This window comes from Medicago sativa, chromosome 6 (genome assembly GCF_051527215.1).
Source record: "Medicago sativa cultivar Bolivia chromosome 6, Bolivia_mono, whole genome shotgun sequence".
NCBI lineage: Eukaryota > Viridiplantae > Streptophyta > Magnoliopsida > Fabales > Fabaceae > Medicago > Medicago sativa.
Window position 1 is genome coordinate 43,227,208 of NC_140754.1, and position 22,139 is coordinate 43,249,346.

General features: G+C 36.5%; 1 long non-coding RNA gene across 2 annotated transcripts; it reads right to left on the bottom strand.

The window, feature by feature from the left end:
- Positions 1-269: 269 nt before the first annotated feature.
- Positions 270-19,329, bottom strand: LOC146915296 (uncharacterized). Of its 2 annotated transcripts, none has more exons than XR_015014551.1 (5): positions 18,928-19,329; positions 18,752-18,825; positions 2,077-2,160; positions 1,786-1,971; positions 270-469 (listed from the first exon to the last, which is right to left on the bottom strand). It is a non-coding gene; the product is annotated as an uncharacterized LOC146915296 (long non-coding RNA). The 2 variants fall into 2 exon arrangements; XR_015014552.1 differs by having other exon boundaries at positions 1,786-1,956; positions 18,928-19,327.
- Between the last annotated feature and the right edge of the window lie 2,810 nt (positions 19,330-22,139).

Below are 22,139 nucleotides of genomic sequence, written 5' to 3' on the forward strand. Positions count from 1 at the left end.
TTCCCTATAAACCTGACACCCTGACTTTCCTTCTTCTTATGCTTCATTCCTCCTAGGTCCTATTAAGCTCTCAGACATTCGTTCTAACTGTCATATACTAGATTGAGTTGATCAAGCTCAGGTAGATATGACATTTAGAATAAACATCCAGAACCCAATGGTCCCACTGCATTTTATTGAATTCAAATGACCCAAGGCACGATCTGAATCGACCTGCTCTGATACCAAATTGTAACACCCATACTAGAAAAAACCTAGGATATCTAGTATGCTCGTTAAACTTGGCATTGGATACATTAAAATTACAATAATAAAATTTCTTCTGAACATATCATAAAACTACTTGTCTATACATTTAAAATAGTACCACTGACGTGTACAACATACATGCAATGACAAGTAAATATAATTGTCCAGCTTCTTCTTCTACTTCATCACGAACTGCCCTGCTTGCGATCCACCTGTGTCTCTGAAATAAAATAAAAGGGATTGGGGTGAGACAGGATGTCTCAGTGAGTTCCACCTATCCTAGGTTATAGGCAATCTCAGGGAACCTAGGATCGCCATTTGTCTCTAAACTCAACCATTTTGGGTTTATGCAGTTTTATCAAGCATAACTGAGTGATCGGGGGATAACTAGGATCGCTGTCTAAAAGACTGATATAATCCTGATACTAATACTCAACTCATAATCATAATTATAATCATAATGTCTGTCATATTATGTTAGAAATGTTAGCGTTGAACAAACAATATTATCTGAGATGATTTTACGAATAAACGCAGGTGGAGTAACCCCGGAATTTATTCCTCTGATAACCGGTAATAATTCCAACTGGCGGGAACCCAACTGACGGGGATACCGGACTCCTCTGATTATTGTGGGGTCATCCTCACAGATAGTGCCTGTTCCAACTAGCGGGAACCTTTCGTATCCAACTGGCGGGATAGCGAAAGCCACATCTTAAACGTGTTTTAATTTTATAACTTGAAATGATTTCTGATAACTGAGTTAATCCTTAAGTCCACTACTAACGGGGAACTAGAGAGGAATAACTTATCTTAACTGATTTCCTTGTAGTAATAACATTCTGAGTCTAATAATATAGACGTAGTAATTTCGTCTTTATTCTAAAATTAATTCTGATACTAACCTATTCAGGTTCTAGGCGTATCGTTGTCATATGTCATTCCTAAAATGTTATAAGATTTTCCCCATATCCTGATAATTGAAAATCGACTAATTAAGTCGAACTTTCACACTTGAAGATTCTTTTCTTTCCAATGATTGGAAATCTATCCATGAATAATTTGTTTCAATGACTAATTTACTCTAAACATTCTTTCACACAAATAAATATACACTATGGTAGTATATGATTAGAGGATATTCATAATACAATTTCGGCTACATATTCGATAAAAATGAGAATTTAGAGTCTTAGCCAATCCAAACCATCATATCACTTTAAAAGTATAATTTATATTAGCTAAGAGTTGAAATAAAGTAATAAAATCCAACAATTCTCACTTTCCGAAATGTTAGCCGAAATTGCATATTTATTCATACTCAGGTAAAACTTATCATAATAATTTTCCTCTAACTCCTACATTACCATAAGCATATTTATCAACATAAAAACTATTTTAGAGTACACTAGCAAGGGTGTGAACCTTAATCATAATGTTACTAAATTATGTTCTAATGTACCAAATCATGTTCTATTATTCTAAAGTCATAATTTTAACTACCCAAAGGGAAGTTTCTAACTAAAAGGAACTCACCTTATCTTATTCCAAACTCTGGAACAATTATAAGCATCAATTGAGCATCTTCGCCACTGCCTCTATTCAGTCATCCGAATAGCAGTCCAAAACTGCAACCGCTTAATTCATCACCAACTTGAATCTCGGTTCAGCACAAAATCCTACTTCTGCCCTCAACTTCAAAATTATCTACAGATTTCAATACTGGACCAAAATCAGTGAAACGGGTGCCAAAACGTCTGAAATTTCGTTAGCTTACCATAGCAACAACAACCACTTGATTCGGAGTTACAGGGAGAGAGTTCTTACCATTTTAGTGGAGTCCTGTTCCAAACCCGTAACAGTTTTTCCAGCAGAAATTCACAACTTCAAACGCATTTTCTGAGTTCGTTCCTAATCCGAAACATACAAAATTTATATCCAAACTATAACACCCTATTTCTAATAAGCGGTAAAATGCGCGAATACATCAGACATATTCTATAAATAGATGCTACGTCTCCGAATAAACCACAAAACGTACATGCATAAAGATCATGTTACACAACATAGCAGCGGACATACTTAAAAATCATAAAATATCTCCAGATCTAAACAAAATACAATTGTATTCTCCAAATCCCAAATAACAGAATATATCAACAACTCCAAGATACATAGTCAAAATGAAACAACATGCAAGGACTATCCTAGATCAGAGCCCTAATCTAGACACTTGCATGAAAAAGAGGAACTCCACTCCTCGGAATCAACAAGCAACAACTAAGCATCTTGCACACCGTCTACCCATCCATACAGAGAGGTAGGCGGTCCACCACAGACCACTGAGGGTTAGCATTACATCATCATAATCCATAAAAGATTTAAACAAGAACATTGGAAATGAAAGATATATTCAAGAATACAAAATAACAAATCATACATGTATTCACAGTATTCATGATTCTCATACAATTCAAACCATTACATACAATCATTCCAAGTTCATATCAACAAGTGTATCATACACGTATCACATATACATAACCCTCCCTCCTAGAACACTAGCATCACATGATCATTATTATCCCCCATCACTTACATTTCAAGCTATCACATTATTATCATAGCATAGCATGCATATTCAACCTCTAATCAAGTCATCAACAAAAGCTCATCATTTATCAACATCAATCAATGAAAACATTACTCACTTCATTACTCATCTAGCATGCTTATCTCAACAAGTACAATTCATCATTTCAAGTTACAAGCAATCAATCATCATCATTAAAGAAATCACCACATCTTATGTATATACATATACAATTCTCACCTCATCATTATCATCCAATCAATTATCATCAAATAGATTCACCAAGTGTATAAGTACAAACAAATAAGACATGCAATTAGAGCATAAATCAATTATTCACAACCATCCACAAAATCCACCAATGTACTTATACATCAATCCACACAATCACAACATTCACCAAATTTCACCAACACACAATTCACCAAGTCATATATTCAATTATGACACAACTCATCAACTATTCAAATGCATGCAATGTTCTAGACTCTTCTCTAGATGCATGTGGTACCAAAACACCTCAAGGTCGTCACCTTCGATGCAACAAAAACATCGTACTCACCTCAATTGGATATAAAATCCGCCACCATCAGTCTTGGATATAAAATCCACCACCATCAGTCATCAATGCATGAACATATGACTCAACTACAAATGCATATGTTCACACAAACAATAATCACCTCACCATCACCAATACATGTATATATGAAATCATCAACAATTCATCACCAATTAACACATATACAATCACCAACAACATCAAAAATGACACAACATAAAGTTGTCACATAAATGCACCACCAATCATCTTCACATATCTTATAACAATTCCCCATAAAGGATTCACAATCAATAGGTTCTCAAAAGTCATCTTTAGTCAAGTTCGTCTCTCCAAGTCATAACTTAAAATTAATTGAACAATTAATTCAAAACCGAGTAAACAAGCTCAATAGCCTATGCCTTGTATTCTCACAGTCCACATGTGTGTGCAGTAGAGGTTACGTAAGCATTTCATCGGTCAAATACGACGAATTCATAAAAATCACAAAGTTCGTCTCACTTTATCACTTTTCAAGAAAGTTCCATTTTCGAATCAAAACAAGCTATATCCATCACACCATCAGTTGAATACTCTAAAACACCTTAATTGAACTCATAAAACCCAAGTTTGAAGTTTGGAAACAATCCATAAAGTTTGGGTTGACTTAGAAATAGTTATGCGGATTTTTCTTAAAATTTTCCTAAGACCACCTTGGAGTATTTTCCTCATAACTCACAAACCAAAAATTATTTGCAAGTCAAACCAAAGCCTCTGGAAAGCTAACAAAATTATCCACAACTTTCATGTTTACGTCAAAAGCCAAATCAAAACAGAAATGTGAGAAAAAGACGCAAGAACACAGAACAGGAGTGCTGGCTTCTGATCTGGATCAGCTTCTGATCTGGATCAGCTTCTGATCAGGATCGCTTCTGAACTCGTTCGCTTCTGAACTTGTTCGCTTCTGAACAGTAGCGCTTCTGAACGATGCTTCTGAACAGTAGCGCTTCTGAACAGTAGCAGATTTTTTTAACCTTCACGTTTTCGCGCATAAAAACGAAACCGTTAATCCGTTTTCGACGCCGTTTTCGCCTATACGCTCCTGACACTTAGCTCTATCATAATATACAAAAAAATTCAAGTTTCAACCATCCAAAAATCATTTCTCCCAAACCTCACATAATCATTTTCTTTGCAAAACCACTTAAACACCGACATTTCACACGAAAAACCCGTTTTCTCCCAAACAACTCGACTAACACAATCACAATATGCAAACAGAAATTCTACCAATTCCAATTCATCCAAAGACATCAAAAACTCAGTCAACAACCTCATATATCAAAATTTCATTTGGGTCCTTCACATGAACAACTTGACACAAATTTCACCAATTTGAACAACAACAACAAATCTCATCATAATTCATCATTTCAATGATACCCATTGCATCAATTCATCAACAACATATGTTAAAACAACAACAACAACATTTGAAAATGAATTCATCAACAATTCAACAACCACAACTTCATTCTTCATCAATTTTTGCTCAAGAACACAATTTACCCACAATTATGCATTTCAACATGTTAATTCACATACTAGCTTGCAATTATCATATAAATCATGTTCTCAAACATAACAACAACAATCATGCACGAATTTACAACAATTAGATTCAATTCATCAATTTCATAAAAATGGGTAAGAAAGAAAAAGTTATGAATTATGGTTGAATTCTAACCCTCTTACCTCTAGCACCAAGACTCTCTAACCCAAGCTTCAATTTAGCTCCTAGATGATGAATCCTCTCTTGCCTCTAACCCTTGTTCTTGTTCTTCCTTCTAGCCTCTATCTCTTTTCTTCTCAAATGAAAAATGTTGTGGAAAAACCCTATTTCTCTACTAACATTAGTTTATATAGGTTCACTTAATTGGGCTTATCTCTCAAACCTTAATGGGCCTAACCCATTTCTATTCTAACACCCTAAATGTCACTACTCACTTAACGGTAAATTACAACACTAACGGTCACTTAATGGTAATTAAAATAATTACTACACCTTCTAGTAACTTGGTAAAATAATACTCTTACTAAGCACTAAAAATAGTCCTCAACTAATTTACAAAATTACCCCTACTCTCAAAATGACCAAAATGCCCCTAAGTCCAAAATGACTAAAATACCCTTCTACACCGAATTCTACAATTCCCAACCAAAAATACACACAGATGCAAATAATCACATAATAGCACACACAACACACATAAATAAATAATAAAATAAATCTAGCGAAAAATCGGGCTGTTACAACTCTCCCCCACTAAAAGAATTTTCGCCCTCGAAAATTACCTGAAGGAAACAACTCCGGATACGAAACCTTCATCCTACTCTCCGATTCCCAAGTGGCACTCTCACCTGTCGGTCCAACCCAAATCACTTTAACCAAAACGATCTCCTTGCCACGCAGACGCTTGACTTCACGATCCTCAATCCTAACTGGCCAAGTCTCAACAGTCAAATTATCTCTAACTTCCAAATCATCCACTTGAATCACATGAGACGCATCATACACATATTTCCGCAACTGAGACACATGAAACACATCATGAAGATTCGATAAAGATGGCGGTAACGCAATTCGATACGCTACAACCCCAACCTTCTCAACAATCTCAAACGGTCCAACAAAACGAGGAGTTAACTTCCGACACTTCAAAGCACGTCCAACACCAGTTACAAGATTTACTCTCAAAAACACATGATCACCAACCTGAAACTCAATATCCTTCCTCCTCTTATCATGATAACTCTTCTGTCTACTCTGAGACGCTTTCATCTTCTCTTGAATCATCTTAACCTTTTTCGTAGTTTCTTGCACCACTTCCGGTCCTAACAAGGCACCCTCACCTGACTCATACCAACACAACGGAGTTCTACACCTCCGACCATACAAAGCCTCAAACGGTGCCATCCCGATACTAGAATAAAAACTGTTGTTGTAAGTGAATTCAATCAACGGTAAACATTCAATCCAACTGACACCTTGCTCCAACACACAAGCTCTCAACAGATCTTCCAAACTATGAATAGTCCTCTCCGTCTGACCATCAGTCTGAGGATGATAAGCAGAACTCAATCTCAACTTAGTTCCCAAAGCATCTTGCAAACTTTCCCAAAACTTAGAAGTAAACCTCGGATCCCGATCCGACACAATACTAGAAGGAACACCATGCAATCTAACAATCTGCTCAATGTAGATCTCAGCCAACTTAGCCACAGACATACCAGTCTTAATAGGAACAAAATGTGCCGACTTTGTCAACCGATCAACAATCACCCAAATGGAGTCAAAACCCTTAACAGTCTTCGGCAACGCTCCAACAAAGTCCATTGATATACTATCCCATTTCCACTCTGGCACAAACAACGGTTGCATCAAACCTGATGGCTTCTGATGTTCAATCTTAGATTTCTGACAAACCAAACAAGCATACACAAACTCTGCGATCTCTTTCTTCATTCCAGGCCACCAAAACAACCTCTTCAAATCTTGGTACATCTTAGTCGCTCCGGGATGAATACTCAAACTACTTCTGTAACCTTCTTCCAAAATCTGCCTCCTAAGCTCAAGAACACTTGGCACACAAACACGATCACGAAACATCAAAACACCGTTCTCATCCAACCTGAAATCTCCACCTTTACCTTGGTTAACCAACACCACACGATCAACAAATTCCAAATCTTCCTTCTGACCATTCTTGATCTCCTCCAGAATATTACTTGTCAGCTTCAACATTCCCAACCTCACGCCATCCGGTGTTAACTCACTAACCAAACTCAAATCTCGAAACTGCTCAATCAACTCTAACTCTTTAACCATCAAAGAAGACATATGCAACGACTTCCTGCTCAAAGCATCAGCAACAACATTAGCCTTTCCAGGGTGATAACTCAACTGGAACTCAAAATCCTTAAGATACTCCAACCACCTTCTCTGCCTCATATTCAACTCCTTTTGGTCAAACAGATACTTCAAACTCTTATGATCACAGAACACTTCAAACTTAGAACCATACAGATAATGCCTCCAAATCTTCAGCACATACACGGCAGCCGCTAATTCCAAATCATGAGTCGGATAATTCTTCTCATGCACTTTCAACTGCCTTGAAGCATAAGCCACCACCTGACGATTCTGCATAAGCACACCACCAAGACCCATCTTAGAAACATCACAATACACAACAAACGATTCCTTCGGATTCGGCAAAATCAACACTGGAGCTGACGTCAACCTCTTCTTCAACTCTTGGAAACTCTTCTCACACTTAGCATCCCAAACATAAGCTTGTCCTTTCCGAGTCAACTGCGTCAATGGCAACGCCAACTTAGAGAATCCCTCAATGAACCTCCGATAATAACCTGCCAATCCAAGAAAGCTTCTAACTTCAAAAACAGACTTAGGTGATTCCCATTGCAACACTGCATCAACCTTCGACGGATCCACCGCAATGCCACCTTTAGAAATCACATGACCAAGGAAACTCACTTCCCGCAACCAAAACTCACACTTCGACAACTTAGCAAACAACTTCTTCTCTTTCAAAACTCCCAACACAATCCTCAGATGCTCGGCATGCTCTTCTTCAGACTTAGAATACACCAAAATATCATCTATAAACACCACCACAAAACGATCCAGAAAAGGATGAAATATTCTATTCATGTATTCCATGAAAACACCTGGCGCATTAGATACTCCAAATGACATCACAGAATACTCATAGTGTCCATACCTCGTTCTGAACGCAGTTTTGGATATATCTTCCGCCTTTACTCTAATATGATGATATCCTGACCTCAAATCAATGTTGCTGAACACTTCTGCACCAACCAACTGATCCATACCAAAAATCACGTCCATATACTTCAACGGAAGACACACAAGATCCAACTCAAAATCAACAGGAACCTTAACACAAACCACAACCAACTGAGCCTCTACAGCCAAAGATACCTGCCCTTGCCAGACCCAACAAACCTGAAACAACCTGCTACTCCCCCACTACGCTCAAACTCACCTAAAAGAACGAAACAACACAACAAGTACCGACAGTACTTCCGTACATGTCGCATACAAACAGGAAAATCAACGGGTTCTGGTCTGGACAAGACCGACCACGGCTCTGATACCAACTTGTAACACCCTATTTCTAATAAGCGGTAAAATGCGCGAATACATCAGACATATTCTAGAAATAGATGCTACGTCTCCGAATAAACCACAAAACGTACATGCATAAAGATCATGTTACACAACATAGCAGCGGACATACTTAAAAATCATAAAATATCTCCAGATCTCAACAAAATACAATTGTATTCTCCAAATCCCAAATAACAGAATATATCAACAACTCCAAGATACATAGTCAAAATGAAACAACATACAAGGACTATCCTAGATCAGAGCCCTAATCTAGACACTTGCATGAAAAAGAGGAACTCCACTCCTCGGAATCAACAAGCAACAACTAAGCATCCTGCACACCGTCTACCCATCCATACAGAGAGGTAGGCGGTCCACCACAGACCACTGAGGGTTAGCATTACATCATCATAATCCATAAAAGATTTAAACAAGAACATTGGAAATGAAAGATATATTCAAGAATACAAAATAACAAATCATACATGTATTCACAGTATTCATGATTCTCATACAATTCAAACCATTACATACAATCATTCCAAGTTCATATCAACAAGTGTATCATACACGTATCACATATACATAACCCTCCCTCCTAGAACACTAGCATCACATGATCATTATTATCCCCCATCACTTACATTTCAAGCTATCACATTATTATCATAGCATAGCATGCATATTCAACCTCTAATCAAGTCATCAACAAAAGCTCATCATTTATCAACATCAATCAATGAAAACATTACTCACTTCATTACTCATCTAGCATGCTTATCTCAACAAGTACAATTCATCATTTCAAGTTACAAGCAATCAATCATCATCATTAAAGAAATCACCACATCTTATGTATATACATATACAATTCTCACCTCATCATTATCATCCAATCAATTATCATCAAATAGATTCACCAAGTGTATAAGTACAAACAAATAAGACATGCAATTAGAGCATAAATCAATTATTCACAACCATCCACAAAATCCACCAATGTACTTATACATCAATCCACACAATCACAACATTCACCAAATTTCACCAACACACAATTCACCAAGTCATATATTCAATTATGACACAACTCATCAACTATTCAAATGCATGCAATGTTCTAGACTCTTCTCTAGATGCATGTGGTACCAAAACACCTCAAGGTCGTCACCTTCGATGCAACAAAAACATCGTACTCACCTCAATTGGATATAAAATCTGCCACCATCAGTCTTGGATATAAAATCCACCACCATCAGTCATGAATGCATGAACATATGACTCAACTACAAATGCATATGTTCACACAAACAATAATCACCTCACCATCACCAATACATGTATATATGCAATCATCAACAATTCATCACCAATTAACACATATACAATCACCAACAACATCAAAAATGACACAACATAAAGTTGTCACATAAATGCACCACCAATCATCTTCACATATCTTATAACAATTCCCCATAAAGGATTCACAATCAATAGGTTCTCAAAAGTCATCTTTAGTCAAGTTCGTCTCTCCAAGTCATAACTTAAAATTAATTGAACAATTAATTCAAAACCGAGTAAACAAGCTCAATAGCCTATGCCTTGTATTCTCACAGTCCACATGTGTGTGCAGTAGAGGTTACGTAAGCATTTCATCGGCCAAATACGACGAATTCATAAAAATCACAAAGTTCGTCTCACTTTATCACTTTTCAAGAAAGTTCCATTTTCGAATCAAAACAAGCTATATCCATCACACCATCAGTTGAATACTCTAAAACACCTTAATTGAACTCATAAAACCCAAGTTTGAAGTTTGGAAACAATCCATAAAGTTTGGGTTGACTTAGAAATAGTTATGCGGATTTTTCTTAAAATTTTCCTAAGACCACCTTGGAGTATTTTCCTCATAACTCACAAACCAAAAATTATTTGCAAGTCAAACCAAAGCCTCTGGAAAGCTAACAAAATTATCCACAACTTTCATGTTTACGTCAAAAGCCAAATCAAAACAGAAATGTGAGAAAAAGACGCAAGAACACAGAACAGGAGTGCTGGCTTCTGATCTGGATCAGCTTCTGATCTGGATCAGCTTCTGATCAGGATCGCTTCTGAACTCGTTCGCTTCTGAACTTGTTCGCTTCTGAACAGTAGCGCTTCTGAACGATGCTTCTGAACAGTAGCGCTTCTGAACAGTAGCAGATTTTTTTAACCTTCACGTTTTCGCGCATAAAAACGAAACCGTTAATCCGTTTTCGACGCCGTTTTCGCCTATACGCTCCTGACACTTAGCTCTATCATAATATACAAAAAAATTCAAGTTTCAACCATCCAAAAATCATTTCTCCCAAACCTCACATAATCATTTTCTTTGCAAAACCACTTAAACACCGACATTTCACACGAAAAACCCGTTTTCTCCCAAACAACTCGACTAACACAATCACAATATGCAAACAGAAATTCTACCAATTCCAATTCATCCAAAGACATCAAAAACTCAGTCAACAACCTCATATATCAAAATTTCATTTGGGTCCTTCACATGAACAACTTGACACAAATTTCACCAATTTGAACAACAACAACAAATCTCATCATAATTCATCATTTCAATGATACCCATTGCATCAATTCATCAACAACATATGTTAAAACAACAACAACAACATTTGAAAATGAATTCATCAACAATTCAACAACCACAACTTCATTCTTCATCAATTTTTGCTCAAGAACACAATTTACCCACAATTATGCATTTCAACATGTTAATTCACATACTAGCTTGCAATTATCATATAAATCATGTTCTCAAACATAACAACAACAATCATGCACGAATTTACAACAATTAGATTCAATTCATCAATTTCATAAAAATGGGTAAGAAAGAAAAAGTTATGAATTATGGTTGAATTCTAACCCTCTTACCTCTAGCACCAAGACTCTCTAACCCAAGCTTCAATTTAGCTCCTAGATGATGAATCCTCTCTTGCCTCTAACCCTTGTTCTTGTTCTTCCTTCTAGCCTCTATCTCTTTTCTTCTCAAATGAAAAATGTTGTGGAAAAACCCTATTTCTCTACTAACATTAGTTTATATAGGTTCACTTAATTGGGCTTATCTCTCAAACCTTAATGGGCCTAACCCATTTCTATTCTAACACCCTAAATGTCACTACTCACTTAACGGTAAATTACAACACTAACGGTCACTTAATGGTAATTAAAATAATTACTACACCTTCTAGTAACTTGGTAAAATAATACTCTTACTAAGCACTAAAAATAGTCCTCAACTAATTTACAAAATTACCCCTACTCTCAAAATGACCAAAATGCCCCTAAGTCCAAAATGACTAAAATACCCTTCTACACCGAATTCTACAATTCCCAACCAAAAATACACACAGATGCAAATAATCACATAATAGCACACACAACACACATAAATAAATAATAAAATAAATCTAGCGAAAAATCGGGCTGTTACAACTCTCCCCCACTAAAAGAATTTTCGCCCTCGAAAATTACCTGAAGGAAACAACTCCGGATACGAAACCTTCATCCTACTCTCCGATTCCCAAGTGGCACTCTCACCTGTCGGTCCAACCCAAATCACTTTAACCAAAACGATCTCCTTGCCACGCAGACGCTTGACTTCACGATCCTCAATCCTAACTGGCCAAGTCTCAACAGTCAAATTATCTCTAACTTCCAAATCATCCACTTGAATCACATGAGACGCATCATACACATATTTCCGCAACTGAGACACATGAAACACATCATGAAGATTCGATAAAGATGGCGGTAACGCAATTCGATACGCTACAACCCCAACCTTCTCAACAATCTCAAACGGTCCAACAAAACGAGGAGTTAACTTCCGACACTTCAAAGCACGTCCAACACCAGTTACAAGATTTACTCTCAAAAACACATGATCACCAACCTGAAACTCAATATCCTTCCTCCTCTTATCATGATAACTCTTCTGTCTACTCTGAGACGCTTTCATCTTCTCTTGAATCATCTTAACCTTTTTCGTAGTTTCTTGCACCACTTCCGGTCCTAACAAGGCACCCTCACCTGACTCATACCAACACAACGGAGTTCTACACCTCCGACCATACAAAGCCTCAAACGGTGCCATCCCGATACTAGAATAAAAACTGTTGTTGTAAGTGAATTCAATCAACGGTAAACATTCAATCCAACTGACACCTTGCTCCAACACACAAGCTCTCAACAGATCTTCCAAACTATGAATAGTCCTCTCCGTCTGACCATCAGTCTGAGGATGATAAGCAGAACTCAATCTCAACTTAGTTCCCAAAGCATCTTGCAAACTTTCCCAAAACTTAGAAGTAAACCTCGGATCCCGATCCGACACAATACTAGAAGGAACACCATGCAATCTAACAATCTGCTCAATGTAGATCTCAGCCAACTTAGCCACAGACATACCAGTCTTAATAGGAACAAAATGTGCCGACTTTGTCAACCGATCAACAATCACCCAAATGGAGTCAAAACCCTTAACAGTCTTCGGCAACGCTCCAACAAAGTCCATTGATATACTATCCCATTTCCACTCTGGCACAAACAACGGTTGCATCAAACCTGATGGCTTCTGATGTTCAATCTTAGATTTCTGACAAACCAAACAAGCATACACAAACTCTGCGATCTCTTTCTTCATTCCAGGCCACCAAAACAACCTCTTCAAATCTTGGTACATCTTAGTCGCTCCGGGATGAATACTCAAACTACTTCTGTAACCTTCTTCCAAAATCTGCCTCCTAAGCTCAAGAACACTTGACACACAAACACGATCACGAAACATCAAAACACCGTTCTCATCCAACCTGAAATCTCCACCTTTACCTTGGTTAACCAACACCACACGATCAACAAATTCCAAATCTTCCTTCTGACCATTCTTGATCTCCTCCAGAATATTACTTGTCAGCTTCAACATTCCCAACCTCACGCCATCCGGTGTTAACTCACTAACCAAACTCAAATCTCGAAACTGCTCAATCAACTCTAACTCTTTAACCATCAAAGAAGACATATGCAACGACTTCCTGCTCAAAGCATCAGCAACAACATTAGCCTTTCCAGGGTGATAACTCAACTGGAACTCAAAATCCTTAAGATACTCCAACCACCTTCTCTGCCTCATATTCAACTCCTTTTGGTCAAACAGATACTTCAAACTCTTATGATCACAGAACACTTCAAACTTAGAACCATACAGATAATGCCTCCAAATCTTCAGCACATACACGGCAGCCGCTAATTCCAAATCATGAGTCGGATAATTCTTCTCATGCACTTTCAACTGCCTTGAAGCATAAGCCACCACCTGACGATTCTGCATAAGCACACCACCAAGACCCATCTTAGAAACATCACAATACACAACAAACGATTCCTTCGGATTCGGCAAAATCAACACTGGAGCTGACGTCAACCTCTTCTTCAACTCTTGGAAACTCTTCTCACACTTAGCATCCCAAACATAAGCTTGTCCTTTCCGAGTCAACTGCGTCAATGGCAACGCCAACTTAGAGAATCCCTCAATGAACCTCCGATAATAACCTGCCAATCCAAGAAAGCTTCTAACTTCAAAAACAGACTTAGGTGATTCCCATTGCAACACTGCATCAACCTTCGACGGATCCACCGCAATGCCACCTTTAGAAATCACATGACCAAGGAAACTCACTTCCCGCAACCAAAACTCACACTTCGACAACTTAGCAAACAACTTCTTCTCTTTCAAAACTCCCAACACAATCCTCAGATGCTCGGCATGCTCTTCTTCAGACTTAGAATACACCAAAATATCATCTATAAACACCACCACAAAACGATCCAGAAAAGGATGAAATATTCTATTCATGTATTCCATGAAAACACCTGGCGCATTAGATACTCCAAATGACATCACAGAATACTCATAGTGTCCATACCTCGTTCTGAACGCAGTTTTGGATATATCTTCCGCCTTTACTCTAATATGATGATATCCTGACCTCAAATCAATGTTGCTGAACACTTCTGCACCAACCAACTGATCCATACCAAAAATCACGTCCATATACTTCAACGGAAGACACACAAGATCCAACTCAAAATCAACAGGAACCTTAACACAAACCACAACCAACTGAGCCTCTACAGCCAAAGATACCTGCCCTTGCCAGACCCAACAAACCTGAAACAACCTGCTACTCCCCCACTACGCTCAAACTCACCTAAAAGAACGAAACAACACAACAAGTACCGACAGTACTTCCGTACATGTCGCATACAAACAGGAAAATCAACGGGTTCTGGTCTGGACAAGACCGACCACGGCTCTGATACCAACTTGTAACACCCTATTTCTAATAAGCGGTAAAATGCGCGAATACATCAGACATATTCTAGAAATAGATGCTACGTCTCCGAATAAACCACAAAACGTACATGCATAAAGATCATGTTACACAACATAGCAGCGGACATACTTAAAAATCATAAAATATCTCCAGATCTCAACAAAATACAATTGTATTCTCCAAATCCCAAATAACAGAATATATCAACAACTCCAAGATACATAGTCAAAATGAAACAACATACAAGGACTATCCTAGATCAGAGCCCTAATCAAGACACTTGCATGAAAAAGAGGAACTCCACTCCTCGGAATCAACAAGCAACAACTAAGCATCCTGCACACCGTCTACCCATCCATACAGAGAGGTAGGCGGTCCACCACAGACCACTGAGGGTTAGCATTACATCATCATAATCCATAAAAGATTTAAACAAGAACATTGGAAATGAAAGATATATTCAAGAATACAAAATAACAAATCATACATGTATTCACAGTATTCATGATTCTCATACAATTCAAACCATTACATACAATCATTCCAAGTTCATATCAACAAGTGTATCATACACGTATCACATATACATAACCCTCCCTCCTAGAACACTAGCATCACATGATCATTATTATCCCCCATCACTTACATTTCAAGCTATCACATTATTATCATAGCATAGCATGCATATTCAACCTCTAATCAAGTCATCAACAAAAGCTCATCATTTATCAACATCAATCAATGAAAACATTACTCACTTCATTACTCATCTAGCATGCTTATCTCAACAAGTACAATTCATCATTTCAAGTTACAAGCAATCAATCATCATCATTAAAGAAATCACCACATCTTATGTATATACATATACAATTCTCACCTCATCATTATCATCCAATCAATTATCATCAAATAGATTCACCAAGTGTATAAGTACAAACAAATAAGACATGCAATTAGAGCATAAATCAATTATTCACAACCATCCACAAAATCCACCAATGTACTTATACATCAATCCACACAATCACAACATTCACCAAATTTCACCAACACACAATTCACCAAGTCATATATTCAATTATGACACAACTCATCAACTATTCAAATGCATGCAATGTTCTAGACTCTTCTCTAGATGCATGTGGTACCAAAACACCTCAAGGTCGTCACCTTCGATGCAACAAAAACATCGTACTCACCTCAATTGGATATAAAATCTGCCACCATCAGTCTTGGATATAAAATCCACCACCATCAGTCATGAATGCATGAACATATGACTCAACTACAAATGCATATGTTCACACAAACAATAATCACCTCACCATCACCAATACATGTATATATGCAATCATCAACAATTCATCACCAATTAACACATATACAATCACCAACAACATCAAAAATGACACAACATAAAGTTGTCACATAAATGCACCACCAATCATCTTCACATATCTTATAACAATTCCCCATAAAGGATTCACAATCAATAGGTTCTCAAAAGTCATCTTTAGTCAAGTTCGTCTCTCCAAGTCATAACTTAAAATTAATTGAACAATTAATTCAAAACCGAGTAAACAAGCTCAATAGCCTATGCCTTGTATTCTCACAGTCCACATGTGTGTGCAGTAGAGGTTACGTAAGCATTTCATCGGCCAAATACGACGAATTCATAAAAATCACAAAGTTCGTCTCACTTTATCACTTTTCAAGAAAGTTCCATTTTCGAATCAAAACAAGCTATATCCATCACACCATCAGTTGAATACTCTAAAACACCTTAATTGAACTCATAAAACCCAAGTTTGAAGTTTGGAAACAATCCATAAAGTTTGGGTTGACTTAGAAATAGTTATGCGGATTTTTCTTAAAATTTTCCTAAGACCACCTTGGAGTATTTTCCTCATAACTCACAAACCAAAAATTATTTGCAAGTCAAACCAAAGCCTCTGGAAAGCTAACAAAATTATCCACAACTTTCATGTTTACGTCAAAAGCCAAATCGAAACAGAAATGTGAGAAAAAGACGCAAGAACACAGAACAGGAGTGCTGGCCTCTGATCTGGATCAGCTTCTGATCAGGATCGCTTCTGAACTGGTTCGCTTCTGAACTTGTTCGCTTCTGAACAGTAGCGCTTCTGAACGATGCTTCTGAACAGTAGCGCTTCTGAACAGTAGCAGATTTTTTTAGCCTTCACGTTTTCGCGCATAAAAACGAAACCGTTAATCCGTTTTCGACGCCGTTTTCGCCTATACGCTCCTGACACTTAGCTCTATCATAATATACAAAAAAATTCAAGTTTCAACCATCCAAAAATCATTTCTCCCAAACCTCACATAATCATTTTCTTTGCAAAACCACTTAAACACCGACATTTCACACGAAAAACCCGTTTTCTCCCAAACAACTCGACTAACACAATCACAATATGCAAACAGAAATTCTACCAATTCCAATTCATCCAAAGACATCAAAAACTCAGTCAACAACCTCATATATCAAAATTTCATTTGGGTCCTTCACATGAACAACTTGACACAAATTTCACCAATTTGAACAACAACAACAAATCTCATCATAATTCATCATTTCAATGATACCCATTGCATCAATTCATCAACAACATATGTTAAAACAACAACAACAACATTTGAAAATGAATTCATCAACAATTCAACAACCACAACTTCATTCTTCATCAATTTTTGCTCAAGAACACAATTTACCCACAATTATGCATTTCAACATGTTAATTCACATACTAGCTTGCAATTATCATATAAATCATGTTCTCAAACATAACAACAACAATCATGCACGAATTTACAACAATTAGATTCAATTCATCAATTTCATAAAAATGGGTAAGAAAGAAAAAGTTATGAATTATGGTTGAATTCTAACCCTCTTACCTCTAGCACCAAGACTCTCTAACCCAAGCTTCAATTTAGCTCCTAGATGATGAATCCTCTCTTGCCTCTAACCCTTGTTCTTGTTCTTCCTTCTAGCCTCTATCTCTTTTCTTCTCAAATGAAAAATGTTGTGGAAAAACCCTATTTCTCTACTAACATTAGTTTATATAGGTTCACTTAATTGGGCTTATCTCTCAAACCTTAATGGGCCTAACCCATTTCTATTCTAACACCCTAAATGTCACTACTCACTTAACGGTAAATTACAACACTAACGGTCACTTAATGATAATTAAAATAATTACTACACCTTCTAGTAACTTGGTAAAATAATACTCTTACTAAGCACTAAAAATAGTCCTCAACTAATTTACAAAATTACCCCTACTCTCAAAATGACCAAAATGCCCCTAAGTCCAAAATGACTAAAATACCCTTCTACACCGAATTCTACAATTCCCAACCAAAAATACACACAGATGCAAATAATCACATAATAGCACACACAACACACATAAATAAATAATAAAATAAATCTAGCGAAAAATCGGGCTGTTACACAAACTGAAGGGAATTAAGCGTAGAATCCAAAAATCCAAAAGTTACTCAATTATGGATTACACAACAGCATATATGAGCCAATGAAGATCATGCGAATATTCGTCTCAAAATCATGAATTTCAATTATAACTACTTATAGCAACAAACACAACTCAAAATACATCAATAACAACTTATCAAGGTTGTTAAATCACTTTTCCATAATAATTCTCTTAAGTTCCATGCTTCTACTTTCAATCCATTTCTCCAAAAATTCAACTTACTAGTAAACTCACCATGAATGTCATTCATAAGCTCCTTATGCATCAAACAACTCACCACCACCACCACCACAACATATATTGCATTCCTAGGCATTGAATTAAACAATTTTAACAAAAGTAGCATTAGAGGTGAGGTGGATAGATTGATTTTTATGGAAAAGGAAGAGAAGAAAGAGCTTGACACTTACTTAATGTTCATTCCATCATGGGTACTCCAAAAGCTAGCTTATTTGATGATTTCCATGAGATTGGGGCCAAAATGAAGATTATGAATGGTAATGGGAGAAGGGGCTGTTTTTGCTTCAAGGAGAGGGAAGGATGAATTTCGCTTGCTAAACACTTGTAATAGCACCACAAGGAACTCATTTGTTGCTTAATTTTGATGATTTCATGAAGAAATGAAAAATTTGTGATAGAGAGGGTTGAAGAAGATGATGGCCGATGGGTTTTAGAGAGAGAAGGGGAAGAAATTATGGAAATGTTTTAGAGAGAGAAATGGATGGAATTGTTTGGAAAATTTTAGAATTTTCCTATTAAACAATCTCTTGGTTGGCAAATACCCATTTTGCCCTTGCTTAAAATCTCATAGATAATTTGAAAAATAGCTGACACGGATAAATGACAAATGACAGTGTTGTTAAGCGGGATATTACACTCTACCCCCCTTAAGAAAATTTCATCCTCGAAATTTAGATTTTACCTGATAATAAGTACAAATAATTCGTCGATACTTTCGATCTTAGACTTCCACATACGTCTGTTACCAACTGATTCTCTTTATTCAACTAAATTATCGGTTTCCCTTGTTACATAAAGTCTTCCGACTACCTAGCCATAGATACAACTGACTTGAATTAATATGTTAAACCGATTCCTTGACATGTTTTCCAATCTCATATGTTGAAAAGATTCGATAATAACCTTCTTATCTGTTATTTGTGGAATACATTATACACATTCCGAACATAGTGGATTGTAAAGCTAACCGATGCATCTGATATCTTTCGAGTAAATTCCTTGTTCCACATACTCTTTATAAATTGTCTTAGGTTACTCCTACTTGTTTACCTTTACTAAATTCTTGAAAAATCTCATACGTTTACTAAAGTAACACTTCTATCGACTTCGTCAACTTTTATCTTGTCTTGGACGGATATGACCTTTGAGTGATCTTTCATGCTATGTCTGGTCCCAATAAAATTTTATTTCTGTACTATGCCCCAAATAACGAGGTCTTATAATGATAATCATATCATACCTGTATAAGATCGTCCCTACTCTGAGCAATATCTGACATCAAGTTTATTTCTTCGAAAGTAAGAATTGTTCCAACTTTCTCCGTTAATCAATACATAAATAGGTAAATGTTACTTCTGATGTCTATTATGTTTTATATGAATAAACTCAACATTGTGCTACCTCTAACATCTGTTGGAAGTACTAACTGACGAGTACAATCCATAAATCAGATTTAAATACATAGTGTACTAACTGGCGAGTACATTAAATATATAAATCTTATATGAGAATGGTGCACTGACTGGCGAGCACACAATACACGAGGTAGTACAACTGATAGCTTAACACATAACATATATTTGTACTCATTCAACTTTGCTTCTTCTATACCAGAATTTAAATCAATCACGATACACCTTGATCATATTAGGATGAGTAAAAAGTATCATCATAGATATTCTCTTGAACTTATATGTTCAAAATATACATTTCATTCTTGAACAATATTGTTATAGCTGTTACTCTAGGGAATGTCTTATCATCTTTTTCTTAATTCCATACTCATAACCTGAACATGCGTAGTCCCATACCGTAGCTCACAGAATTTTTCTAACTTGTGTGATATCAATCTTTTCTTTATCTCAAAAAAATATGGAGTTTAGATTCCTGAACTTCACGACTAAAATTGCATTCAAGCATTTGCATTCATATTCTGAGTAGTATCTGTTCCCTCAGATACATGTTAATATACCTGATATTCCATGATAGTATTACAAACCAAAATAAAAATAAAATCTTCAAGATACAACGTTTATATCTTTGCCTCATACATGACTCCTTTTAACTAATCTGATACTTCTAAGTCATTCTTCGAAATCATGGCGTCGATTAACCGGGTTACATACTATAGGTGATTCCAATTTCTTATATTTAATAAGGTAGGAACACCTTCATCCTACTCTTACTACTTGAACTTTTTATATCTGTGAATCATGCGGTTTGGAAAATTGTTTAATTCGTCTCTTAAGATTTCCCATGAATATCTCATTCAAAGTCTTAAACTTTTGCACATTATGTTACTTCTTGCTGATTAATATCTCGCTGCGCTACTCTGATTTATTAGTTCACTTTGCTTAGGCGTACTGCTCCAACCATACTGTAAATTTCTCCATCTCATTACTACATGTTATGAACATGGGGCTAACTTTACACTTCTTGCTATTTCGAGCACCGACTTATAATCACTGACGAGTCATTTTCAAATATTGCAATTTTTTCTTTAAACATGCACTACATACTTGTTTTCTCAAAGTGTTCCTTGAATGATTCTCACATTCACATTATTTATGAACTAAAACATACTTGAATATTCGAGGCTTATTTCCATTTAGTTTGTTCTTGTCTGTATTGACAGTTACACTTACGATCTCCTTTGTAATAACTTCGACTCCCAAAATTCGATTTAGTTAACAAAATCATTCTTTTGGTTTTCAAGACATTTGCATCAGAAAAATCATCAGATAAAAATGTTTAATTGCTCAATACTTTACTTCATTCTTAACTCTTTTACACTAGCGACAATTTTTCTTGTAGCAGAACCTTAAAATAATTTTCAAATTCAAAAATCTTGATTTAATCTTTAACACATCAACCTATTGTATTCATGCGTTAATACATTCTTGTCCTCGACATTCCGTTGAAAGAGCTTGACATCATTCGTTCATTAGTTCACCGAACTTCCGCAACTTATTATTATTAAATCTTTATTTTCCGTTCCGATCGAAAATTTACATCTTGTCTCTGACCATTACTGGATCTCTTTCCACTTACTGTTATACTTGTATTTCTTAGTTCGAAGAACAACTTAATATCATGATAAATGCAAGAGGTCTTATTCAATTTCCTTAGCGTACAATCCTTATTAGTTTAACTTTTCTGCAATTCCTTGCTAAAAAATGCATCCAATTCGGGTTCTAATCCGTAAGGATCTTTCCACTACTATTTATTCAACCTTCTTGACTCTTATGCTGCATAGCATCTTCACTTTCTAATTCATAAATCTAGCACTTTAGATTCGGGAGGTTTGACTAATCCGACATAGTTTATCTAACTTACGTCGTCCATTCATTGCTCACATCGGGGGTTTCCTTGTCAGCTCCAA